This window comes from Pinus tabuliformis, chromosome 3_1 (genome assembly GCF_031772625.1).
Source record: "Pinus tabuliformis cultivar Carrire ecotype Pingquan chromosome 3_1, CPIR1, whole genome shotgun sequence".
Taxonomy (NCBI): Eukaryota; Viridiplantae; Streptophyta; class Pinopsida; order Pinales; family Pinaceae; genus Pinus; species Pinus tabuliformis.
Genome location: NC_142301.1, coordinates 760,619,159 through 760,647,010, shown reverse-complemented (window position 1 = coordinate 760,647,010; position 27,852 = coordinate 760,619,159). Strand labels below are relative to the sequence as shown.

General features: G+C 38.1%; 4 pseudogenes; all 4 read left to right on the top strand.

The window, feature by feature from the left end:
- The first annotated feature begins 960 nt into the window (after positions 1-960).
- Positions 961-21,006, top strand: LOC149189609 (uncharacterized; annotated as a pseudogene).
- Positions 21,007-21,038: 32 nt separating this feature from the next.
- On the top strand, positions 21,039-22,541 carry LOC149189608 (flap endonuclease GEN-like 1; annotated as a pseudogene).
- Positions 22,542-23,836: 1,295 nt separating this feature from the next.
- LOC149189607 (uncharacterized) lies at positions 23,837-25,628 on the top strand (annotated as a pseudogene).
- Positions 25,629-25,660: 32 nt separating this feature from the next.
- Positions 25,661-27,147, top strand: LOC149189606 (flap endonuclease GEN-like 1 pseudogene; annotated as a pseudogene).
- Positions 27,148-27,852: the final 705 nt, after the last annotated feature.

Genomic DNA, 27,852 nt, shown 5'->3' with positions numbered 1-27,852 from the left:
TTATTATGAATTTCGTTTCCAAGGGATCCTAAAGCAATGGTATCTCCCGAACAATTATCATTCTTGTGATCTTCTCCTTGGTAGGCCTCATCGACAAGGGAATTTGAAAAGGGAATATCACTTGGTTGATTGGCATCTTTCAACTTTTCATCTTCAGGGTTGCCTTCTAATGGGGGGTCCACTGGACTAGTGCCTACTACTTGAGTTTCATTTCTGCTGGCTATTCCTTCATGCTCCTTAGCTTCGAGGGGTGTTTCCATAAGAGTAATTGAGTCCCTCTATTCTTCCATGGCATCCGTGCATGGCTGGGTTTATTCATGACCGGAATTTTCAGCAGGGGCCGACCGGTCAGGGGTGCAATTCTGGTTTCCAATGTTCCCTGGTTGTTCCCTACCTTTGGTAAACACTCCCATTCTTCCCAAAACCCTTGCCACTTCCTCCTCATAGTCTTGCAAAGGAGGGTTTTGCGGACTAAGAGGAGGTGTGTGAGATGGTCCGACTTCCTCCGCTTGGATTGGGATGCGCCACTTGGGTGTTACTCACACAGATCATTTACAATTAGCTGATTCTAGGGTTGTAGAGGGGCTCTTTTGCTTTAGTATTTTCTTTGGGCCTAGGGTTTTTGGCCTTGCTGCTTTGTTTCCTCATTTTCCAAGGGTGGAGCCAAGGTAGGATTTATGATACTGTCCCATGTTAATTGTTGTTGTGCCAATCTATTTGTGATAATTAACTTAATTAACCCATGATGGCTCACTACACTATGTGGGTCTTTGGTTGTCCTTACCCATCGGGCAACATCATGTAACAGGGAATTTAGATAAAATGGTAAATTAACTGAAATTATTTTCTTTAAAATGGATAGAAAGTTCAGCTGTTGCGGCTTTACCACATCATTCCAACCATCACAGGTGATATATATTTGGATGATGACCTCTAGCACTTGCTAGGGTTGCTACAACGATGAAGGATGGATTCCTTTCCCTGTTTGTACCAACCGCTCGCCTGGGTCCTGGAATGCTTCAATTGCACTGTATAAGAGGACGTGTTTGTCTGCCCATTTCGCCGCTTCTGCCGGAAGTTGGGTGACTTCTTCCAGGACTTCTTCAGAAACCATCATGCTTAAGCCTTTGATGACTATACTACTATTCTACAGATTTTGCAGAAATTCCAATGTTAGCTCTTCAGGGAATCCCTGCAATTTTTTTAAATACTGTAGCATGTTCAAGGATTTTATGAGCTTGTCCGACACGATCAGTATTGGAGGTTCACTCCAGATTACTCTTCCACCCATAGTTGCTGCACTTGAGGCTGGTTATTCTGTATAAAACTATGTTTTAGCCTTGTAATGCAACATATTAGCAATGTAAATTACAAAAACTATAAAGGAAATGATGTTGCTTGGATAATTATTATCATTTTTAGTTAAGTCGGTCATCCTGTCAACCATACTTAACGCAGAATCATAAGTTCGCATGCCTGCCATAATTGTTTCCATTCTTCGACTAATCATAATTTTCTTCTAATTATTACACATTCATGCTCATCATGCAGTTCGTACTCCAGAGGTAATCCAGATGATTGTCACATAGTTACCCATAACTAGAATATGTGCCATTCATTTGAAGGCCATCACCCCTTTGATGAGAAAAGGGTGTCCACGTCCTTTCAACACACAAAAAATAGGCAAATAAATGCGAAATAAATGTTGGCAACCAATCTAAAAAACACAACACACAAATCAGTAAAGAATTTAAGAAATATTTGTTGTCAGACGTGAATTGGCTAAGTCAAATAAAAACAACAATTTTAAGTCATTATGTCAAAGATTTTTACCGTGTGTGGAATTAATCACATCATCATAATTGGCGGTTTATGTTTAATGATTGTCATTTAATGCTCAGACATATGGAATATAATAAATATAGATTAAATTCACCATGTTATTCAGCTTGTAAAAGTGCTACCAAATGGAAATTTTCATTAGAAATAAAGTCATAGGTGATAAGAGGTAGATGTCATATGGAAATATAAGATGATACTCCAATACCACAAGTAGAGCCACTGCTACCAGCAAGCATTCATAGCCTCGGAAGGGTTTCCTTTTAACCCCCCCCCCAAATGAGCCAGAGTCCTTATTATAGTTAATTTTTCTTTCTTTTGTTGCAAAGAGACCACTATGCTAGCATGGTGACTAGATAACCATAGTTCCACTCACCAGGGTGTAACAAAAATGATCAGGTTGGCTCGTGATGAGACCCCCTGTTCTTAAGACAAATTAACTATCAAGAAGGTCATTGCCTTGGTTTGGTAGCCAAATTGGAATGTCACATGTTACATCCTTATGATCATGGTAGGCTGGCTCGTGATGAGACCCCCTATCCTCTTTGGATAATGTTTTAAGCATTTTTCTATTTTATTTTCTTTTGGAATCTTTCTTGTAGAAAAAGGGAGGCTCATTTGCTCCTTAAGAGTCAGGGATGGTGTAAGAAGTAAGAAGATGTGAACGGAAGTGTTATAATCTTATCATCGATATAACATTATATCGATGATTTTTATCCATTTGGAAGTATAAACGTAAGCCAGCATGGATTAAGAATAATGAATCATTTCATGATGTGTCCAAAAGAAAAGATTTTCAGACAGTCATTATAAAGATACATCGTATTAACTTATGGATAAAAATAATCCAAAAAAGGCTTTTAGAAGTCATAATGATATTTTTAGTACCATTTTTCTTTAGAAGAGGCAAAAATCAAAGAAAATGGTGCTTATTTGCAATACAAAAGAAGAAGAAAATGGCATAATAATCAAGAGAAAAATGAGAAAAATTCACAATTTAGCTCTTAAAAGGTGCGATTCAATCGATTGAACAAAAATCGTTCAATCATTTGAACGACAAAATCAAAATAGAAAATAAAAAGTGTTTTTCAATTGATTGAATGACAATCGTTCAATCATTTGCACAACGAAATCAATCAAAAATTAAAAAAAATGTTGTTCAAACAATTAAATGGCAATCGTTTAGTTGCTCAAATGACAAAATCGAAATAAAATAAAAAAATGTTGTTCAATCAATTGAACGGTATGCATTCAATGGTTTGAACAACGAAAAACAACAAGGAAAGTATGATGTTCAATCAATTGAACGCCAATCGTTCAGTTGTTTGGGCAGTGAAAAAAAATAAGAATTTTTTTTTTTGTTTAATCAATTGAATGTTAGTCGTTCAATAGTTTGAACAATGAAAACAAATAAGAAAATTACATGTTCACTCAATTGAATGGCAATCATTCAATAGTTTGAACAACAAAAAAATAAGGAAAATTGCATTGTTCAATCAATTGAACAACAATTGTTCAATAATTTGAACAACGACAACAAATAAGAAAAAATTGCGTTGTTTAATCAATTGAATGGCAATCGTTCAATAGTTTAAACAATGAAAACAAATGAAAATAAAATGTGTTGTTCAATCAATTGAATGGAAAACGTTCACTTGTTTGAACAACGGATAATGAAAAGGAACATGTGTTGTTCAGTCAATTGAACTACAAACGTTCAATTGTTTAAACATGGTAAAACAAAAAATGTGCTTGTTCAATCAATTGAACAACAAACGTTCAATTGTTTGAACAATGAAAAACAATAAAGGAAAATGTGATGTTCAGTCAATTCAACGATAAATGTTCAGTTGTTTGAACAAGGAATTACAAAAACAAAAATGTGTTGTCCAATCAATTGAATGACAAACGTTCAATTGTTTGAACAACGAGAAACAACAAAGGAAAATGTGTTGTTCAATCAATTTCACGACAAATGTTCAATTGTTTTAACAATGAATTACAAAAATAAAAATGTGTTGTTTAAACAATTGAACAACAAACGCTCAATTGTTTGAACAACGAAAAACAAAAAATGAAAAATGTGTTGTTCAATCAATTGAATGTAAAAAGTTCAAATGTTTGAATAACAAATTACAAAAAGAAAAATGTGTTGTTCAATCAATTGAATGGCAAACGTTCAATTGTTTGAACAACGAAAAAAGAAAAAAGAAAAATGTGTTGTTCAATCAACTGAATGACAAGCATTCCATTGTTTGAACAACAAAATGCAACAAAAGAAAACTGCATTGTTCAATCAATTGAATGGCAAACGTTCAATTTTTTGAACAACAAAAACAAAGAAGAAAAAAATGAAACTTAAAAAAAAATCATATTTCCTTGGTGACGCCTACAAGGTATGTACATTACTTACAATTTTTCAAGCAATTTCAATTTTTTAAAGAAAAAGTTGTTGGGTTATCATTCCCTCCAGCTAGAATTTGCATGGAGGGGTCCTTGCATACGTTCTTGCATAAATACTCCTTGGTAAGCTGTTGATGATAGAGGCACACTTGATGCCTGTTTACCTTAAAAAAATGATCTGATCCGTCTATGGTAGTCAAGCTAAGGGTACCATTTTTATGTACTTCTTGAATCTCATAAGGGCTGAGCCATCTTGTTTGCAACTTGTCCGGGAAGTCCTGCAATCTGGAATCGTACAAAAGTGCCCAATCCCCTTTTTGAAACTTTTTCTTCTTGATAATATTGTCATGCCATTTTTCCCTTTGCTACTATATTATTGCAGTTTTTTGCAAAGCAAGAAATCAAGCCTCATCTAGTTCGTTAATCTGTTGAAGACGCTTGGTTTGGGCTTTTGTTAAATCCAGACCCACTTCCTAGGCCGTCCTTAGAGTCTTTATTTTGAATTTGATTGGAAAAATTGGTTCTTTACTAAACACAAGCTGGTAGGGAGAGTATCCAGACGTATTTTTCGAAGTCGTACGATAGGACGACAAGGCCTCTGGCAGTCTACCAACCCAATCTCACTGATGCGTTGAGACTGTCTTGGTCAGAATTGCTTCTATAACCTTATTGGTGTATTCAACCTACCCGTTCACCTGCAGGTGATACAGAGAAGTGATCCTGTGCGTGATATGATGGTTTTTGAGAGTGGCAGTAATTTTGTGCCATGTGAATTGCTTCCCTCCATCTGTGATCACCTCTTGCGGTAATCCATACCGCACAAATAGCCCAAAAAGGAAGTTAATCACTGCTTCCTCTATGGCTCTTAGTAAATCTATTGTTTCCACCCATTTTGTCACATAATCCATGTCTACCAATATGTAGGCCTTCTGATTAGATGGCGGATGGAACCCTACGAAGTCCAATGCCCAACGCTCGCATTTCATCAGATTGGCTAGGCTAGCCCATCCTTTGGCAACTATCGTAGGCCTCGGCATATTTTTTATCGTCCTTAAAAATAGTGAGCCAATAATAGCCCATATGTAATACCATATATCCTATCCTTCAGTCTCTAAAATGTCCCCCATAGGGTTCATCATGGCAATCCTTCTGGATGTCATGTATCTCATCCTCGCAGATACATCTTCATATACACATGTCAGCCCTTGTATGAAAAGGATATCTGTTGTTATAGAACCATTTACGACTCTTTGTATATATGATTCTTTTTTTATGGCCTAGGGCAACCCCTCCTTCCTGACTTGGTCCAAATATATAAAAAACAGTGTTTTATTCCATGTATGCTACTTTGCCCTAAGCTAAAAGCGTGTACACATGAGTCGGTCAATACCCAACCTATTTATATGTATTAAAACACTTAAAAAATTAAATTTCCTTAATTTTGGGTGGAGTTCATGGGTTTTCCCTGTTGATTACCTCCTATTTCCCATGGCCCAAATGTTTCCCAACTAAAAAACTAATTGGCAGAGGTATAAATAGACCTCTATGGGAAGGCCTTAAGGAGGGGAGAAGAGATAGAGTTATTATACTGAGATTATCCTTGACTGAGTCTGATGAATCCCTGTGCCTCATGCACCTCCCCAAGCTTCAGGAAACCCTTGTTTCCTTGATTATAGATATCATTCCTTTTGCTTGAGGTATCATGGTGTTGGTGATGGAAGAAGATTGTTGAAGGCTGGGATAGGATGAATCTAGAGGACGGTTATGCTTGGAGCGAGAGAAAGACTCAGGTGAATTATCTCCATGTTATTTATAGCTTATTGCAATAAAATACATGTTGTCTTATTTTCAAAATTAACTATGTCTATGCATCAAATTATGTTTTAATTCAGATATGAATGTCGTTTTGATGTATGATCAATCATTTCTTTATGTGATATAATGTCAATATCATGAATATGCTTTACTTCTGTACTACTATGTATGTTCGAATTGAATGATTTTTAGGTTTGAAGAACATCAGGGGTTGCAGAGGGTCTCAACCCTACGGGACCTACTCGAATGAAGGAAAGCCGGGTACGGTCACTCCTACATAGTTTTATGATATAAGCATCTTGCCTAAGCTATTTGAGTAGTTCTTATTGTAGTTTTCTTCTGCTCTGTTGGGGTTCTAACCCAAAGCCCTACGGTGATTTCACCCAAAACAAAATTGGCGACTCCGCTGGGGATAAAAATCTTTTTATTCCTGGTTTGGGTTGTTCATTCTCAATCACAGCTTAGTATTTGGTTTGCTTGCAATTACAGTCTTATTTGGTCTACTAGAGTCCCAGGCCTCAAGTCTGATCTTTTGGATCAGACTTTGTTTTTTATTTTTTCTTGCAAAGCTTTGTATATGCTCTTTACTTTGCTTGCAGTCACGTATACACGGTTTTTTATGTAAATTGAACTCTTGTATATGCGAATTTCCTGTGTTAGAAGCGCGTGTGCACGCCTCTGTGTTTGCACACAATCGCGTATGCAATTTTTTGCATTGTTTTTTCAAATCTTTCAGCCCAGATAGATTTGTTTCTTGGACTTATTAGTCTCTGTGTGACCAATTATTGTCTGAAGAATTTAATTATTATGCAAGCTTACTGTTTCGAATTCTCTTCCTGATTGAAAAGATTTGGCCTAGGTTTGCTTCGTTAGTGAGTTTGTAATTTGTGTTTTGGCACACAAGACTTCGCCCTGAAGTTCTTGATTGTTTTGGTCCTCCAGAACACGAGATTGTTTTCAGTTTTAGTGTCAAGCCCAGATTTCAAATCTACTTTCTTTTCTCTCCTTTGTTTTGTGGCCTCATAGCTTTTTTTGCTTTTTGAAAGTCTTTATGATGAATTTGGAAGTATTTCTTTCTTGGCTTCTTTATCAGTTTGTCAAACTCTTTGCTGCAATTTGGGTCGCTTTGTATAAGTTGAAGTCTTTTTGCTCAATTTTTCGTTCATTTTCGAGTTTGTAACTTGCAAAGACTCCTTGTGCTCTTTTTTCGATCTTTTGAGTTTTAGTAGCATTTTGGTGATTTCAAAAATTTGTTTTGGTTGCTTCTTTAAAAAAGAAAAGATCTTAGAAAACTTTGTTTTTGTTTTTCTTTTTCCAAGTTTGGTTTATCGTTTCTTTTTGTTGTTGAAAGTGAATTGCAATCTTTTACAATTTGTCCTTCTTGTTTGGAGACAATTTTGTGTTCAAAATTTGCATCCTCTTCAATACTTAAGTTGGCTCATTGTTAGTTATAAACAATTTCTTTTGCTTTTTGAGTGTTATTTAGGATCTTGCATCTCCATTATATCTTGCATTAGGGTAGTTTGCGTTGTTAAAGCATTCATAGTCTTTTAGTTTTTGGGTGTGTGAAGTGTGTTTCAAGAAAAGAAGAGAAAAGTACTTTGCTTTGTAGAAGTTTCGTAGAACCCGTGTAGAGATATCTTTTCATCAAAGAAAAAATGACTACATTCATGTAGTTATTTTTTCATTGATTTATGTTGTGTCATGCAAATATCATTGGTTTCACTCCGATATTTACCCTTGACTTAAAGAACAGCCATTAAAATCAAGCAATTAATTAAAATAATATAGAACTTTTATGTTGTCATCGGAATACACCGACAAGTTTAAGTTTATTAGGGCCTTCGATTAGGCAAGAGAAGAGTTAATTCTCCAAGGCCGCTCAAAATTACAAAACATAGAAGTTTCGTTAATGAGCGAAATCCAATAGCATTAGGGAGACCAAGAAAGCTCTGTAACTAGGAGTAAAGCACGAAGGAGAGTGAAGATAAGGATAAGAGATACCCCCTCTCTTACTTGTCAGATCCTGCCTCATGACTTTTCTACCTGGCTTCTGATATGAGTTGGTGACCATAGTTGCCTATCCTAGGCATCACACATGTGGCTGCGGAGGGGAATCCCGTGGCACCTGAGGTTGACATTGTATCACGTTCAACAGTACTTCTGGAGGGTACCCTTGCGAAGCTTGGGTGCTTGCACCAGTAAAGGTTATTGTCTGGAGGTCAGTGTAACTGCCTCTAATACCTTTGCTAGTAGGTTTGGGGCGTAATTACCCCAGTGTATTTTCGGAAGGACCTTGTTATTAACTTTCTTGTATTTTCGTGTCCAATCCTAATCACTTGGAGTGGAAATACTCAAGAGTTGTTTGATTGATGATATCTTTAGGGACCTTTTAGGGAGTGTTCTTTGCTCCTAGTCAGCCTAGATTTATAATTTTTTGAGTCTTTAAGTAGATCTTTTAAATAATTCAAAGTGGCTAATTGACCATCTCCACGGTCTAGGAGACTTTGTGGGCTATCACCTATGAGTCCCGAGCCTTCTCCTAGAAGGTGTAGCAGAAATTTTGCCAATGATTTTTAACCAGTGGCCGTAGGCACATCAGAGATTGATCCTCTGCTTGGGATCATTAATTCACAAGATAGACCTAGCACCAGTACAGAGTTAGAGAGGAACACACTAGTTCTCTCTCGAGTAATTTTTCAGTCGGAAGATAATATCAAAGTTGAAGAGAATTCAGAGTTGGTTGCAGCTCCGAATTCTCCTCTTCCTCCTGATCATCCAAAATTTCTAATATACGTTAGAACCCCGACTCATAGGCCTTCGAGCCTAGGCTTACACCCATCTATTCCTGCAATGACCACTGCTGGAATCATGACATCTACGACGAGTGTTGAGAGTGTGCAAACTCCAATATCTATACAAGGAGGAGGAACTATTTCCATACCTTCTATTGTAACTCCTAGCACGACTATATTTGGGTCTACTTCCCTTCCGTCAACGAGTGTAATTTCTCAGGCTACTGCATCCAGTTTTGGATTTATCCCTTATGGAATGTTGCCTCATGTGATTCCTTCAATTCCTTTGAACATACCATTGACCACCCCCACATCCATGATGAGTGGATCGACTTATTTTCAAGGTTTCCCATTTGGAAGTGGTCATATACCACACTCCAATCAAATAGTAGGGTCAATGCCTTTTTCCTTTACAGGTCAAGGTAATAACCCATTCCAGAGTTGGACAAACCCTACGGTTAGTGGGATAGGAGTTGGGAATCAATTTTATTCCGGCCAATAAGGGAATGTTTCGTATTCTTCAGTTAATTCATTTCAAAATTTTCCACCCTTTGCTAACACATGGAATCCTTATCAGGGGCTATCAACTCCTTTTAACACTTCGTTAGGGGGTAACTTCACTGGTTACAGAGGATTTTCGGCAGGAGTTGGTCAAACTCTGAATTTTTCTCAACTACAAGGAGCACCTTTTGGTTCAGTAGGCTCTATGAGTTACTTCAGGAAACCGGGTGTTTTTCAAAGTCCAAGTCATTCTTTTTAGACCTTTTGGAACCCCTCCCGCACTGGAGGGAATTCCCAAGGTCTGGCACGACTCCCTTTTCTGGCCATGGTGAACTTGCCAAACTTAACTAAATTGACAAATGATCTGATTCAGTACAATTTGGCTTGGCCTCTGGTCCCAACTAAACTTCCCTTGGATATCCCAAAATTTGAAGGGAAGAATGGTGAAGATCCGGGAGACCACGTAACCACATTTCACTTTTGGTGCTCATCCAACTCTTTGATAGATGATTTTATCAAGTTGAGGTTATTTCGGTGCACCCTAACCAGAAATGCAGCAAAATGGTATATAGAGTTTCCATGGGGAACCTATACTTCCTTTTGTGATTTGGATAATGTATTTTTTAACAATTTTCAATTTCATGTCCGATATGAAGCCGGAACTGAACTTTTGGCTAACTTTCAGCAAGACACCACAACTCACATTTCGGATCACATCCAGGAATGGAGGAGGAGGAAAAGGCTGATCAAAGCTAAAATTCCACTAGAGTTCCTTCTTGAATGGTTTCTCAAATCATTACAACCTGAGATCTCAAAGGATGTGTCTCTCTCCGGTGTTTATATGGAAGAGTAGGCCATTTTCAGAGCCCAACAATTAGAACTGATATATTCTCAGTCTAGGGTTCTTCAGAAAATTCTACCTGATGCTCCTAGATCTAAGGTCAATTTATCCAAACTGAAACCAAGTCCCCATGGTGATGGTATAGTTGGATTGATTGATGTTAATGCGGTGAACTTATTGAATCAATTACAGCAGTTGTCTCTACAAACTGCTTCTTCTACCCAGGAAGCACCGTCTGTACGTACACCTTCCCGACCTACCTCTATAAATGCCATCTAAACCACTAACCCCAAAAGAAATCAACAATTCGATGGGAAGAGGAAGGGATGAGGTAATAAAAAGGACCAGGAAGGAAAAGGCAGTGCAAACAAACTCGGAAATGATGCCAGATAGGGTATGAAAGAGTCTAAGAAAAAGGTAAAATCTCCATGCAAGTTATGCCTCTAGCTTGCAAGCTGTTCTGACTAACCCTTTTCCCCAAGGGCAACAATTGCTTGTTGGCATGAATTCTAATGCTAGTACCTTCGCCGGGGGTAACCAGGAAGGGGAAAATTTGTCAAATGTTTATATGATAAGCTCTCATATTGACGTCGCCACGGGAGCACGCAATTATGGTGAATCAGAAACATCTAAGGCTAAATCTATTCCCAAAGCCACATAACCACTTCATATTGAGTGGCCCTCTGTTGATTCTATACCTCGGATACTGAAAAGCTTCACAAAGCACTTGGCTATTAATCCTAATGCTAGGACAGCCTAGAACTACTCGATTGTAGAAGATTTGGCCCAAAGTCCTTGTGCTATGTCAGCATTCTAGGTACTCCAGTCGTGTCGTGCTTAGAGAAGTACTTTTCTTTCAGCAATCGGTGAAGTAGACCCAAAGAATTCTTTAGTGCTCACATTTGATATGTTGAATGTCAAAAAGAGACTTCCTCACCATATGGCTTTCCGGATAAAGTCCACATAACGAAAGACCAATATTTTTTGGACTATTAGAGATGAGGGAGCTTCCACATGTGAAATGCCTATGTCATGTTGGAAGGCCATTCGATCACCTTTAGTTGTTCCTTTACCGACTCTTTTGAAGGCATTTGATGGACATTGTCATAGGCCGCACGGGATTTTCCCAGCCTTTCCTTTTTGTGTTGGGGGAAAGGTAGTGAATATTGAGGTAGAAATTGCTGATGCAGACTTGGATTATAACCTCCTCTTAGGAAAGAATTGGATTTACGAGATGGATGCCATAGTTTCATCATTATTTCGCATCCTATATTTTCCTCATGAGGGGAGGATTGTTAGAGTTGATTAGTTAGATTATTCTCCAGGTGGCTCTCACGCAACTTTGGATTCTACCATTCCATTGGTGGACAAGCCTTGTCAACCTATTGAGAATTTAGGAGTTGGGATGTACTCTTTGTTAATGGGTATATTCGACCTCCCTACTCCTACAGCTAGAATTAATGTGATTTCATGCTCTAGGGGACCTTCTCGGAAAGAGTTCTTTCGAACTCATTATTTTTCAAACCCTTGGCCCTTATCTTCATCTACCACCACATTAGATGCAGGGAAAGTAGGTGGAATGTCATTTCCCATGTTTGCAGTGGAACTCGCTTATCAATCTATCGTTAACTCTGTAGACAACCGTCCTCCTTTTTCACTAGAGGAGTTAGATGGTAGTGTGGCTCTGACTTGGACCCTCGATTCTACTTCAGTTCTGGATTGCTTTGATATAGTCTTACCATCTGAAGAAGCAATTTTGGAAGAAATGATGGGTGTGAATCGACCATTGAATGATTTACAACATCATTCATATTTTCTCCCTCCATTGCATGAAGTTGAATCTAGTTTGTCCAATATGTCTACTAGTGATGTTTATACAGTTTCAAACCCTTTGAATCCAGCACAATTTTCTGCCAAAGGTAATATGTCGGTTATCTCACGAAATTTACCTGTGAACATCTACAGGAATCCTAACATAATCGAAAATGTCTTCATTGAAGCTGACTGTTACCATAAAGAAACTCAAATCTACACCGATCTCTTCAAAGAATTTCGAGATGTGTTCACTTGGTCTTATGAAGAAATTCCTGGAATTGATCCATCTATAGTCCAGCATGAGATTAATACATACGAAAACACCAACCTTACTCATCAAAAACTTCGACCGTTCAATCCTTAGAAAGCAGTAGCTATTAAAGCTGAAGTTGAAAAGTTGCTTAAAGCAGGTTTCATATACCCTGTTTCTCTAACTGAGTGGGTTTCGAACCCAGTCCTGTTATATAAGAAGCAAGGAATGATATGAGTATGTATCGACTTTAGGGATTTAAATAAAGCTTGTTCAAAAGGAAATTACCCCACTCCTTTTATTAATCAAATTTTTGATGAATGTGTGGGTAATAAAATTTTTTCGTTCATGGATGGATTCTATGGTTATAATCAAATTACTATCCATCCGAAGGATCAGTGCAAGATAGCCTTTATTTGTCCTTGGGGCACGTTTGCATCCAAGAAGATGCCTTTTCGCCTTAAAAATGCTGGAGCTACTTTTTAGTGGGCCATGTCTTATGCTTTCCACGACATCAAACATGTTATCAAAGCATACTTGGATGACTTAGCTACTCATTCTCACAAGAAAATTTATCATCCCAGACACCTTCGGTTAGTCTTTGAGAGATGTTGTTTTTATAAAATCCAGTTGAATCCAAATAAGTGTGTTTTTGCAGTCACATCTTTTTGGCTGTTAGGATTCATTGTATCGAATAAAGGGATTCAAGTTGATCCTTTCAAGGTTGAGGCAATAATTCAGTTGCCTCCCCTGTCTTCCATTCGTCAACTTCAAAGTCTCGAAGGAAAGGAAAATTCCTTCAAGAGATTTATAACAAATTACGCTGAGATTATCAAAGGATTCATGCGTTTGCTTAAGAAAGGAGTTCCATTTTTATGGGATGATTTCACGCAAAGATCTTTTGATGCTTTGAAAAAATCATTAACCTCTACTCCATTATTGAGTCCACCAGATTATGGTAGAGATTTCCTTTTGTATCTCGCTGCGGAAGAATCAACCATCGGTATGGTTCTAGTTTAGGAGGATGCTGATCTCAATGAGCATGTAATTTACTAATTGAGTCGAGGCTTAGTAGGACCTGAGCTACACTATTCTCCCATCGATAAATTGGCCTTGGTGGCTGTCCATGTTCTTCAATGGATTTCTCATTACATTCTGCTTCGCAAAATGTTTTTCTTAGTAGCTATCAATCGTTTTTAGTCTGTACTCAGTAGGCAAGTGATTGGGGGCAAGTATATTGTTATTTTGCAAGAGTTTGATCTTGAATTCTTGTCATCTAAATCTAAGAAGTCATTAGTTTTTGTGGAATTGATTTCGGAGTTGCCTTGTGAGGAAGCTAATGTTTATGAGGAAAATTTTCCCGACGAACATTTATTCCTCATATCTTCACAAGATCCTTGGTACAGACATATCATTATATATCTCCAGACTTCGAAGTTTCCACCTGCTTCTCCAAAGATGAGCGTTGAAAGTTACGTCACCTTGCCAAAGACTATGTTATTATTGGCGATACATTATATCACAGAGGGGTTGACTCAATCCTTAGGCATTGCTTAACTTTGGAAGAAGCCAAGTCATTACTTAATGATTGCCACAGTGGAGCTTGTGGTGGTCATCTATTAGGGGTTGCAACAACCCAGAAAATTTTGCGAGTAGGCTACTTTTGGCCTTCAATTTTCAAATACTGCATTGAAGCAGTTAAACGTTGCCATACTTGTCAAGTTTATACTCTAAAAATGCACATGCATCTAGCTCCACTTTTTCCTGTTATCATTGTCGGTCCATTTATGAAGTGGGGCATTTATTGTACTACTCGTAATCCACCTTCGGCAGGGAATCACAAGCACATCATTATGGTTGTAGACTACTTTACGAAGTGGGTTGAGGCCATGCCTACTTTCAAAAATGATAGTGAGACAACAACCTTGTTTCTCTTCAACCAGGTTATTTCACGATTTGGTATCCCAAGAGAGATTGTCACTAACTATGGTAGTCACTTCCAAAATCAAGTAATAATCGAATTGGTTCTAAATTTGGGCTTCTAGTAGGAGCATTCATCTCCATATGATCCTTAGGCCAATGGGTAGGTTGAATCCATGAACAAGTCCCTTAAGACCATCCTAAAAAGGATAATTGATAAAAATCGATCCAATTGGCACATCATGTTGTATCTGGCACTTTGGGCATACCGAACCTCAGTTAAGACTCCCATTGGTTTTACTCCTTTTCAACTAGTTTACAGGTTGGAATCTATCTTCCCTATCGAATGTGAAATTCCATCCCTTAAGCTAGTTGTAGAACTTCTTCCGCAGACATCTAGTCTCAAAGAATGCCTTGTTCATCTGGAACATCTTGATGAGCAACGTCGAGATGCAGCCATAATAAACAAAGCCCATAAGAAGAGGATTAAAACTTAATATGATAACGTTGTCTATCCTCGGGTTTTTTCTGAAGGTGACCTTGTCTTAGTCTATGACCAAGACAAAGACGCCCTGGGGGTAGGCAAGTTCAAATCTATGTGGTATGGTCCCTTTATAGTCAAGCATGTTTTGAAAAAATGGGCATATTTATTAATTGAATTTGAAGGGAACAAGCTCGGGGAGCCCATAAATGGGCTCTACCTTAAGAAGTATTTTTCTTAGGCTTCGATCGAGCAATTTCTTGTTTGTATATATTATATATTTGTAAATATCTATCCGGCGTTTTGTGATATCGATGCTTTTTTATTTGCTTTGGCAGGTATTGATGGACGATTCAATATATTTCGGATTTGCCAATGGTGCAAGTAGGCACACACATAATCTTGCTTCCTCTACTTGGGTGATTTATTATCCATCTGGCCAGTTGATGGTGTCGAGGGGTGTATGTATTGGCCCTACTTCGAACAACATTTTTGAATATACTGTCATTCTTAATCTAATATCTGAAGCAATATCTTATGGGATTGATTTGTTGGTAGTTTATCTAGACTCACAACTGGTGATGTTGCAATTAAATAACACTTATCGGGTTCATGATCCTTATTTATATCGCCAATTTTTTAGAGTGAGAGTATTGCAAAAATCATTTATTTATATCACATATGTTCACATTCCACGATTTGAGAATTCATTAGCAGACTCTATTGCTAATCAAGCATTAGATTGGCACATTAATCATTCATCAAATTAAATAACATCAAAAAAATTGAATATGTATATATATCATAAAATCGCTTATATATAGATGGAATGTTCAAAAATAATATACAAAATTGGGATAGGATGCCCTCAAAATTTGGGTTGATGCCAATAATCATGTGCAATCATACATAGATCTATCTATCGAGCTAGCTCAGGATGAGCAATTAAAAAGTTAACCACAGCGTTGGCTACACACTGGAGTATCCATACCTAGTCTTGTGGTACCCCTACCACACGGCGCTGCATCTCCTTAGGTAGAACCTATACAACTATCATATGTACCTAGTGAGTTAGTCTCACCAAGTTTTTTTGAACAGCATAAAGGACTCTCTCTATCTCAGCTGTCGTCTCTTCGACCCCTCCTTCATGACGCCTATGCCTTAGAAACCCATCAGGTCTCACTAGACCCACATCTAGAACATGGTCATTATATTTTGTAAGTATTTTGTCTCATCATTTTTTTTAAGTTAATTTCATATTGAAAAATCCAAATTTAAAAATAAAACTCACAAAAACTTAAAAATTGTTACCCATGTCCCCCCATGCTACACTTGGTGGTAACACAAAGTCTACATCTCATCGGAAATCCATGTTGGCATATGGGTAGTCATCGACCACGATGATCTGTTGATCCCAGCAGGTGAAAAAATCATCATCAAAGGTCATTCTGGGCACGTCACCGCCCCCAAGGTGCTTCATTAGGTCCGCCCATATACCCATTCATGGATTTCTAGGGTTGCTGATGGACACTAATACTTTGGGACGTACCTCAGGTACCTTCTTGAAGAAGAATGAACACAAGATGGTTCCATATCCAAAATTCTTCGTTTGACCCTTATGTATAGTGGTCAATTGACCCTTCATGTTTGTCAGAAGAGGCATGCACCAGTCAAATACTGTGGTAAGACATTCCACTGCCAGGCTCATAGATACTCGTGATGCCTAATGCAGGGAAGCTGACCCATTTACCCATGCAATGGTAAATAGAAAAATCCTCAAGGATAGACTTTCCACATGTTTGATTAGAATTTGACTCCCAATCTTCTCCAGATGTCCAGGACAATATATATGGACATAGTCTTCCATCGAAAGACTACCTCTCGTCCAATCTGTTGAGTGCACGACCTCCCCTCTTCAGGAGAGACCGATAATGAAATGATATCTTTGACCTCAATCCATAGAGGCATCTAGTCGATCATGAAAGTTTCGTCCTCTGTGCTCCAATAGTAGATCAAAATTTCTAGCAAGCACGTATTGGCTTTCATATTGGGCATTTTGAAGAATTTGGGTAAGCCACAGCCTCTCAGAGCATCCAATGCATTTTAATCATTCATTACCTCATTATCTATGGCGGTATGCTCTCTTTCCCTCCAAGTGATGGTCATCCTACAAAAAATTGAAGTTTCAACTATTAATTTATATGTTAAAACTTGAACTTGTGTACACGTGGGTTCCCTTTACGTACAGTCACGTGTAGGGTTGTCATATACGTGGGTTACTCACATCCAACCCACATGTATGCAGAGTTGAATTTTTGGGCATAGTTTCCCATGGTCAAAACTTTGAAAAAACTTTTAAAAACTATTATAAGGCATTACAAGTAGGATTTGAAGATTACCTAGAGACTTTGGGGTGATTCAAACCGTCCAATTGTTCAGAGGAAAGCTTGCTTAGTTTTGCTCCACAACGCTTTGCTCCAAATATAAATGAAAAAACCATGAGTCCAAAAGTCATTATATCACTTTAAAATTGAAAAATATTTCTTCAAAAATTAATTTTTGTCGCGTGGATTTTTTGACCTATGGGCTTGAATTGTCGAGAGTGGTTTGTTTTTACAGGAAATTTTGGATACTTCTTCGAGATTCTGTTTCGGTCCCATGACCGTTGACCCATCATGGTAGGGATCATTCTCTCATTGGAATTTAGGTTAGGGAAAACCATTTTCCACTGCATCTTTCCTGAGTTGTTTGAGTATTTCTTGTTGTAGTTTTCTTTTGCTCTGCTGGGGTTCTAAACCAAAGCCCTACGGTGCTTTCACCTGAAACAAATTAGCGACTCCACTGGGGATCAAACCCAGAATCTCTAGTTATAGCACCATTTACCACTCTTGGTATATATGATGCTTTGTTTATGGCCTAGAGCAACCCCTCCTTCTAGAAATGTTCCAAATATATAAAAAACAGTGTTTTATTCCCTATATGCTACTTTTTCCTGATCTAAAAGCATGTACACATGGTTCAGTCAATACCCAACCCGCGTATATGTATTAAAACACTTAAAAAAATAAATTTCCTTAATTTTGGGCGAAGTTCATGGGTTTTACCTGTTGATTACCTCCTATTGCCCATGGCACAACTATTTCCCAACTAAAAAAATAATTGGGAGAGGTATATATAGACCTCTATGGGAAGGCCTTAAGGAGGGGAGAAGAGATAGAGTTATTATACTGAGATTATCCCTGACTGAGTCTGATGAATCCCTGTGCCTCATGCACTTCCCCAAGCTTCACGAAACCCTTTTTTCCTTGATTATAGATATCCTTCCTTTTGCTTGAGATGTCATGGTGTTGGTGATGGAAGAAGATTGTTGAAGGCTGGGATAGGATGAATCTGGAGGACGGTTCTGCTTGGAGCCAGAGAAAGACTCAGGTGAATACTCTCCATGTTATTTATATTTTACTACAATAAAAGACATGTTGTCTTGTTTCCAAAATTAACTATGTCTATGCATCAAATTATGTTTTAATTTAGATACGAATGTCATTTTGATGTATGATCAATCATTTTTTTATGTGATATAAAGTCAATTTCGTGAATATGCTTTACTTCTATACTACTATATATGTTCGAATTGAATGATTTTTACGTTTGAAGAACATCAAGAGTTATGGAGGGTCTCAAACCTGCGGGACCTACTCAAATGAAGGAAATTTGGGTACGGTCACTCTTACGTAGTTTTATAATATAAGAATCTTGCCTGAGCTGTTTGAGTATTTCTTATTGTAGTTTTCTTCTGCTCTATTGAGGTTCTAACCCAAAGCCCTAGGGTGATTTCACCCGAAACATAATTTGCGACTCCATTGGGGATAACAATGTTGTTATTCCTGGTTTGGTTTGTTCATACTCAATCATGGCTCAGTATTTGGTTTGCTTGCAGTTACAATCTTATTTGGTCTACTAGAGTCCTAGGCCTCAAGTTTGATCTTTTGGATCAGACTTTGTTTTTTATTTTTTCTTGCAAAGCTTTATATATGCTCTTTATTTTGTTTACAGTCACATATACACACTTTTATATGTAAAGTGAACTCACGTATACATGAGTTTCCTATGTTAGGAGCATGTGTGCATGCCTCTGTGTTTGCACACAGTCGCGTATGAAAAATTTTGCATTGTTTTTTCAAATCTTTCAGTCAGATAGATTTGTCTTGTTTCCAAGATTAACTATGTCTATGTATCAAATTATGTTTTAATTCATATATGAATGTCATTTTGATGTATGATCAATTATTTTTTTATGTGATATAAAGTCAATTTCGTGAATATGCTTTACTTCTATACTGCTATGTATGTTCGAATTGAATGATTTTCAGGTTTGAAGAACATCGGGAGTTGCAGAGGGTCTGAACCTTGCGGGACCTACTTGAACGAAGGAAATCCGAGTACGATCACTCTTATGTAGTTTGATAATATAAGAATCTTTCATACTAGCCTCCATTTAGGAATATATTAGTCATAGGGTCGACCCCATTTTATCTTGGTCAGCAAAACATTTTCACTTGCCGATTTTTTTAAAATCATGATGTGATGGTAGAGCCATCCTTTACATGGGAATCTTAGTTAGATCCTCGTTGAAATTGGTTGTCCATGCTTCTATACTGAGTAGGATTGGATTCCTCTTTAGTTTTGCCATGACTGATGCATTTAAGGCACATTCTCCTCTCTTCTACGCTAATTCCTGGCCATATACTCTAGAGGCTCCTTTGTGTTGAGTTGTACTACTGCATTGAATTTTGATTATTTGCACCTTTTGGGCTTGCGTCAGCTTCACTTGGACTCGTGTTTAAGCCACTTATTTGACCATGTATTCTGCAAATTCAACAATGCAATCACTCAGCTTCTACAACTTGACGCATCCTTTTACCCGTGGAAAGAGAATCCCTTTGAGTGTCCTTGACTAGTTTCATCTCCTTGCATTGAGCATAGGAATGTTCCCCTCCCAGGAAATAGATCATCTGTTTCTCTGGAATTCATTATTTCCACTGTACTATAGAATTCTTTTATTCTTTTTCCATCTTAAATAAAAAGACAAAAAAACCAAAAAGAGCGGGAACGGGATGAAATTTCCATATTTTGTTGGCAGCTAGAGTCAGTCGTGTCACCCTTGAACAAAGAACTTAAAGGAAAGTCTCTCCTCCATTGGGGTGGGATTTAATTTGAGTTAGGAGTGCCTTAACCTTGTTATTGATTCAGTACTCCTCTCATTGGTTACCTCTTCCGATCATATAGAGAGTTTTCTTATGTCTCTTGCATGACAAACTTATACAAAGTTATCATATGTTGCCATATAGTCTTCATTGAGTCATGCTTTTGTTCAAAGGAAGTAAACCTAAGTCAGCCTAGTTAGACTCCGTCTGGTCAGCTCGCGCAGTCGAATTCACCAAGTTGAAGAGGCTAGTTCTCCTTGCCAAAGTTCAATATTAATTATCCCTGCAAACAGACAAAGGAAAAGCCCTCATTCAAAATCAGCAAATTTAAAAAAAGGGAATTAGAAAACAGAGTTTGTAATAATGTGTTGGAAGTCCTGTATGAGCAGTATACACAATATTTGACTTACTGCAAGTATTTGATTTATCTCAAAACACATGGAAATACTACAGAACTATACTGTTCATGTTTCCATCTAGTAATCATTTCCCTTTAGCTTGGCATGAGAATCAACAGATCGGAGAACCGGTAACTATGACTGTGACTCTGAGGTCATCCCTTAACATGCTCGAAGGAGGCATAGGCTGTTGTATTTGGCCAGCAAGTTTGTTTCTATTTGAGTTTTCGCTCCCTCATCCACAACTTTTTTCTAATAAATATTGTTTTGAGGTGGGATCCGGTGTTGGTTTAGTTGGCATATGTCTCGCTAATGTTAAAGCTTCTAAGGTTATACTGAGTGATGGAGACTTGTCAAGTTTATCCAATATGAAGTTTAAATTAGAAACAAATCAGATGAACTTCAAAACTGTGGTGCAGAAGTAATATTGGAAGCAGATGTAATTTATGACCCATCATCTGTGCCACACCTTGTACGGGTTTTGGTTCATTGGGGAGCCACGATGGAACACCAGTTCCAGAGCCACCAGTTAATGAGAATAGATCCATGTTTGGTTCGATTGAGCTAGAAAAGCTTGATAAGAATCACAAGGACAATAAAGGTCCTAACAACGCATACCTTTGTAGTTATTTCTTGCAGATTCTATCCAGACTTAGAGTTAAAAAAAAAATCCAACAGGCACACATATACTACAAATTGGACCAATTACAAAGGAATGAGGTCACGGGGATCCTCCAGCTTTAAAGTCACTAGCACGCATGGTCCACTTTAGTAGAATGACAGGGATTTCTTTCTTGTCATCTGAAAAAGATGAATGTATCAAATTGGAACGCAATTCTGTCTTCAATTGAAGTATTGAAGAATGTGTGGAGCTGTTAGAACTTTTGGGAATGCCAGTTTTAAGAGCAAAGGGTGAGGCTGAAGCACTTTGTGCACAGATAAATAGAGAAGGTTGGGTGGATGCTTGTATTACAGTTGATAGTGATGCATTTCTTCATGGAGCTAAATGCATAATAAAGTGTCTCCAAGCAGATTGTAAAGAGCCCATTATAGAATGCTATAGGGCATCTGATATTGATATGATTCTTGGTTTGACGACGAAGCATCCAATAGCCCTGGCATTATTGGTAGGTTGTGACTATAATGCACGCAGTGTACCAGGAATAGTCTGCTTATTCAAGGAGGATGAGATTCTGAACAAACTTTGTGATTTAGGCAAGGGGAATGCATCATCACCTTCAGAGATGGATACATCAGTATTGAACTGTTTTGAACCAGAACTTCCTGGTGACATGCACACTAAAAGAGAGCACCATTGTTCTCATTGTGGGCACTTGGGGAAGAAAGGAGATCGTAGGAGGCTTGGTTGTGAGGCTTGCAAGACCCTATACAATGAAGAAAGGTGTGTAGAAAAATCTCAAGGATTCAAGTGTGAATGTTCAGGCTGTCTGCAGGAGAAGAAGAGAAAGGAACATAAGAAATCCCTGGACTGGCAAACAATTTTTTTTTCTAAAATTCGTGCCACTGATGGATTTCCAAATGAAGAAATTGTTGATATATTTCTTGGTCAAGAAACCACAGGCCTTCCTGATCAGCAAAAGTTTGTGAATTTTGTTCTTGGAAAGCCCCTCAAATGGAACTTCTTGAAGACTTCTTATAACATCATTTGTACTGGCGTCGATCATACACACGCCAAAAAAAAAAAAAAAAATCCTCCCTCTATGCTCTATGTTTCTTCTGAGGGATATGGCGGCAAGTAAGGCAGGGTCGAATGCACAAGAAAAAAAAAACTGGACTTTGTATAATAGATACACTCCACATTCCAGTGAACGTGTTAAATTCCGTTACTCCCAATCCTTTTATGTGCTGAAATGGAAATATGTAAATTCAGAGTTCAGTGATGATGATTGGTTAGGCTTGAAGGCTAAAGCATTCCAGCAGCAGAAGAAAAAGGTCCATGAGGTTCATAAAACTCATGGTGAATTAGATGAAGATGACAATGCAATGGAGGTTGAGGCACTTGAAGGATCTCTATTCATAACTACAATGAAGACATCAAGCTTCTTAGGTCTGCATGTCCTGAGATGGTGGATAAATTTCAGCATGAAAAGACTGTAAAGGGAAGGAATAAGTCAGTATCCAAAGGAAAGAAGAGGAAAGCAACCTCGAAAGCGACCTCCACTGGAAAGAAACTCAATATTACATCATATTTTAAATCTACGAAAGGGCCATTTATGTCAAAACATCAGGAAAATGGTCTATTCGCATTAGATAGTTGATGGCCGCATTAAGTTGTTTATATATAAGTCATTGTTTTATGATAGAACCTTCTGCAGATGAATTAAAGATATCAGTAACGTGGCATCGTAAAGGTATCAGATGAATTTAGCACATGGAAAATGTAACGTGGCAATCGTTGCAATATGTGGGCATTCAATTCATCTAAAAGAGCATATGTGGTAGTTTGACCCATATTTTAGCAATTTCCGTAAAGTGGCAAAGCGTATCTCCAGAAATTTGAGAGCAGTTGCAAAGTGGCATTCAAAGGTTCGATTGCCAATTTCCGTCTTCACGCTGGAAAAATGGAAGGCTTTTCTATCTTTAAGAACAGATGGAGGATTCTTTTCTATTTTCATGGCTTTAGTTGAAACAACGCCCCTGTTTTTGGGTCGATCTGTTTTCTCTTAGAATAGTTTATTTAATGTATTAAAAAATAATTTGTAAAAGGTGAGAGAGGAGAGAGAGTTCTGAGCGCTGGTGGAGGAGAGAGAACAGAGCTTTCATTATACAGATTTTGACAGAGATTTTAATTAAAAATGCAGCTCTAACCCCTGAGATTCCTATGGTATGAAATTTAACATCTGTGTCCTCTTTTGTTTCATATGTAGCCTATTATGTGTTCATGTCATTTCATGATCGTTTCCATTTGAATAAATGAAGTGTTAAGGTAGAATTCATAATTTATATGCTCTGCCTTTAAGTTTGTTCATATTTAATGTTTTCTTCTGTTTGACAAGGATTCATCCTCTATGACCTTGTCAGCTCCTCAGTAGTCTTGCCATTCCATTTAATCTCAATTTGATGTTAAACTTTCTTTCCTACCTTGCCCCAGGAGATAATCTGTGTTGTTGATTATATTTCTCTGTTCAAGCTATTTCTTTGCCCCATGCAGCCCAGAAAAACCCCATCATTTATTAAAAACCCCTTTTTATCAATTTAATAGCCTAAAATCAGTATTCATATCGGTCATCTCAGCCCTTTGAAGACCTTTTGCCGAGATAGACCCGAAGAGAGCCCTCTCCTGTCCTCGTAGGGCTAGCTACGAGGCTAAGTGGTTTGATGTTGCCTTGGATTTTGCCTTCCTCAGCCTAAGGCCAAATTTGAGCGCTAACATATTGGCGACCATACTGGGGAGAACATCGACTTGTTGATTGTCTTGTCCCAGTACATGAAATCAAATTGCATATCTAATGCTGATGGTGGACAACAGTCAGACACATATGCAGGCTGAACCATTCACCTGGCGACTCCAATTCGATCCAGACATTCCAGTGCTTGTTGATTCACTCATGCGATGGTGGGGTATGTGGCAAACCCTGCATGGCGAGAAGAAGTAAGAAATGAGTTAGCATATTCTGAAATTGATGAAGATTTTTTCAGTGCCTTGCTTCATTGGTTGAAATCTCCAAAGTTCCCTTTTGAAACTAAAACTAGATTTTGTGAGTTAGTTGTTGAAAGAATCGAAAAGGAGATTCAATGTTTAGATGAGCAAATCCAGTCATATGATTTCCAAGACCCTAAAAAGTTCTTGGAAATTGAAACAAGAAATAACAGACTTGCCTACAGATGTTTGCATTGACAGTGTGCAGCTGGAGGTATGTATTGCAGAGTTGGGGTAGCCAACAGAGTCCGGCTTCCGCGATCCAATGGCAACATACATGGACACGTTTTTCATTTTGATTGATAGATCAGGCTATCTTGTACATGACCAGGCTCATTACGTGCATGAAGGGCTGCCAGCAATTACATCTGTGTCCTGGTGGAAGCATTCTCAAGCGGCATCATTCTCAGGTTTACTTGAATGGTTGATCTGGCACTTCAGTATTACCTGAGCTAGTGTTTTTACAACAAAGTAGGGTAGATTTTGTAAATAAATAAGTAGCCAAAAGGCATCATTTTGTTCCAGTTTCATTATAGTTTAGTTTGAAGTTTGCCGAATTAGTCTTTCAATCAATTCAGTCATTTTCCAGTTAATAAGTTGAGTCTTCAGTTGTGTTGATTTGTTGAAATAATGGACTCCATTGCCAAATGGATGGAGGCACTGTCTGCTCTCCCAAAGTTCTGCGGTTCTTGGCACCTCCACGAAGCGGCAGCTGCCATCCCAATTGGAGCCGATGTTAGACTCCATCTGGTCAGCTCGCGCAGTCGAATTCACCAAGTTGAAGAGGCTAGTTCTCCTTGCCAAAGTTCAATATTAGTTATCCCTGCAAACACAGAAAGGAAAAGCCCTCATTCAAAATCAGCAAATTTAAAAAAAGGGAATTAGAAAACAGAGTTTGTAATAATGTGTTGGAAGTCCTGTATGAGAAGTATACACAATATTTGACTTACTGCAAGTATTCTGATTTATCTCAAAACACAGGGAAATACTACAGAACTATACTGTTCATGTTTCCATCTAGTAATCATTTCCATTTAGCTTGGCATGAGAATCAACAGATCGGAGAACTGGTAACTATGACTGTGACTCTGAGGTCATCTCTTAACATGCTCGAAGGAGGCACAGGCTGTTGTATTTGGCCAGCAAGTTTGTTCCTATTTGAGTTTTCGTTCTCTCATCCACAACTTTTTTCTAATAAATCTTGTTTTGAGGTGGGATCCGGTGTTGGTTTAGTTGGCATATGTCTCGCTAATGTTAAAGCTTCTAAGGTCATACTGAGTGATGGAGACTTGTCTAGTTTATCCAATATGAAGTTTAAATTAGAAACAAATCAGATGAAATTCAAAACTGTGGTGCAGAAGTAATATTGGGAGCAGATGTAATTTATGACCCATCATCTGTGCCACACCTTGTACGGGTTTTGGTTGCACTTTTGGGGACCAAAAAGGGTTCATTGGGGAGCCACGATGGAACACCAGTTCCAGAGCCACCAATTAATGAGAATAGATCCATGTTTGGTTCGATTGAGCTAGAAAAGCCTGATAAGAGTCACAAGGACAATAAAGGTCCTAACAACGCATACCTTTGTAGTTATTTCTCGCAGATTTTATCCAGACTTAGAGTTAAAAACATCCAACAGGCACACATATACTACAAATTGGACCAATTACAAAGGAATGAGATCACGAGGATCCTCCAGCTTTAAAGTCACTAGCACACATGGTCCGCTTTAGTAGAATGACAGGGATTGCTTTCTTGTCATCTGAAAAAGCTGAATGTATCAAATTAGAATGCAATTCTGTCTTCAATTGAAGTATTGAAGAATGTGTGGAGTTGTTAGAACTTATGGGAATGCCAGTTTTAAGAGCAAAGGGTGAGGCCGAAGCACTTTGTGCATAGATAAATAGAGAAGGCTGGGTGGATGCTTGTATTACAGTTGATAGTGATGCATTTCTTCATGGAGCTAAATGCATAATAAAGTGTCTCCAATCAGATTGTAAAGAGCCCATTATAGAATGCTATAGGGCATCTGATATTGATAGGATTCTTGGTTTGACGAGGAAGCATCTAATAGCCCTGGCATTATTGGTAGGTTGTGACTATAATGCACGCAGTGTTCCAGGAATAGTCCGCTTATTCAAGGTGGATGAGATTCTGAACAAGCTTTGTGATTTAGGCAAGGGGAATGCATCATCACCTTCAAAGATGGATACATCAGTATTGAACTGTGTTGAACCAGAACTTCCTGGTGACATGCACACTAAAAGAGAGCACCATTGTTCTCATTGTGGGCACTTGGGGAAGAAAGGAGATCATAGGAGGCTTGGTTGTGAGGCTTGCAAGACCCTTTACAATGAAGAAAGGTGTGTAGAAAAATCTCAAGGATTCAAGTGTGAATGTTCAGGCTGTCTGCAGGAGAAGAAGAGAAAGGAACATAAGAAATCCCTGGACTGGCAAACAATTTTTTTTTCTAAAATTCGTGCCACTGATGGATTTCCAAATGAAGAAATTGTTGATATATTTCTTGGTCAAGAAACCACAGGCCTTCCTGATCAACAAAAGTTTGTGAATTTTGTTCTTGGAAAGCCCCTCAAATGGAACTTCTTGAAAACTTCTTAGAACATCATTTGTACTGGCGTCGATCATACACACGCCAAAAAAAATAAAAAAATCCTCCCTCTATGCTCTATGTTGCTTCTGAGGGATATGGCGGCAAGTAAGGCAGGGTCGAATGCACAAGAAAAAACTGGACTTTGTATAATAGATACACTCCACATTCCATTGAACGTGTTAAATTCCGTTACTCCCAATCCTTTTATGTGCTGAAATGGAAATATGTAAATTCAGAGTCCAGTGATGATGACTGGTTAGGCTTGAAGGCTAAAGCATTCCAGCAGCAGAAGAAAAAGGTCTCTGAGGTTCAGAAAACTCATGGTGAATTAGATGAAGATGACAGTGCAATGGAGGTTGAGGCACTTGAAGGATCTCTATTCATAACTACAGATGAAGACATCAAGCTTCTTAGGTCTGCATGTCCTGAGCTGGTGGATAAATTTCAGCATGAAAAGACTGTAAAGGGAAGGAACAAGTCAGTATCCAAAGGAAAGAAGAGGAAAGCGACCTCCACTGGAAAGCAACTCAATATTACATCATATTTTAAATCTACGAAAGGGCCAGTTATGTCAAAACATCAGGAAAATGGTCTATTCGCATCAGATAGTTGATGGCCGCATTAAGTTGTTTATATATAAGTCGTTGTTTTATGATAGAACCTTCTGCAGATGAATTAAAGATATCAGTAACGTGGCATCGTAAAGGTATCAGATGAATTTAGCACATGGAAAATGTAACGTGGCAATCATTGCAATGTGTGGGCATTCGATTCATCTAAAAGAGCATATGTGGCAGTTTGACCCATATTTTAGTAATTTCCGTAAAGTGGCAAAGCGTATCTCCAGAAATTTGAGAGCAGTTGCAAAGTGGCATTCAAAGGTTCGATTGCCAATTTCCATCTTCACGCTGGAAATAAGGAAGGCTTTTCTATCTTTAAGAGCAGATGGAGGATTCTTTTCTATTTTCATGGCTTTAGTTGAAACAGCGCCCCTGTTTTTGGGTCGATCTGTTTTCTCTTAGAATAGTTTATTTAATGTATTAAAAAATCATTTGTAAAAGGTGAGAGAGGAGAGAGAGTTCTGAGCACTGGTGGAGGAGAGAGAACAGAGCTTTCATTGTACAGATTTCTATAGAGATTTTAATTAAAAAATGCAGCTCTGACCCCTGAGATTCCTGTGGTATGAAATTTAACATCTATTTCCTCTTTTGTTTCATATGTAGCCTGTTATGTGTTCATGTCATTTCATGATCGTTTCCATTTGAACAAATGAAGTGTTAAGGTAGAATTCATAATTTATATGCTTTGCCTTTAAGTT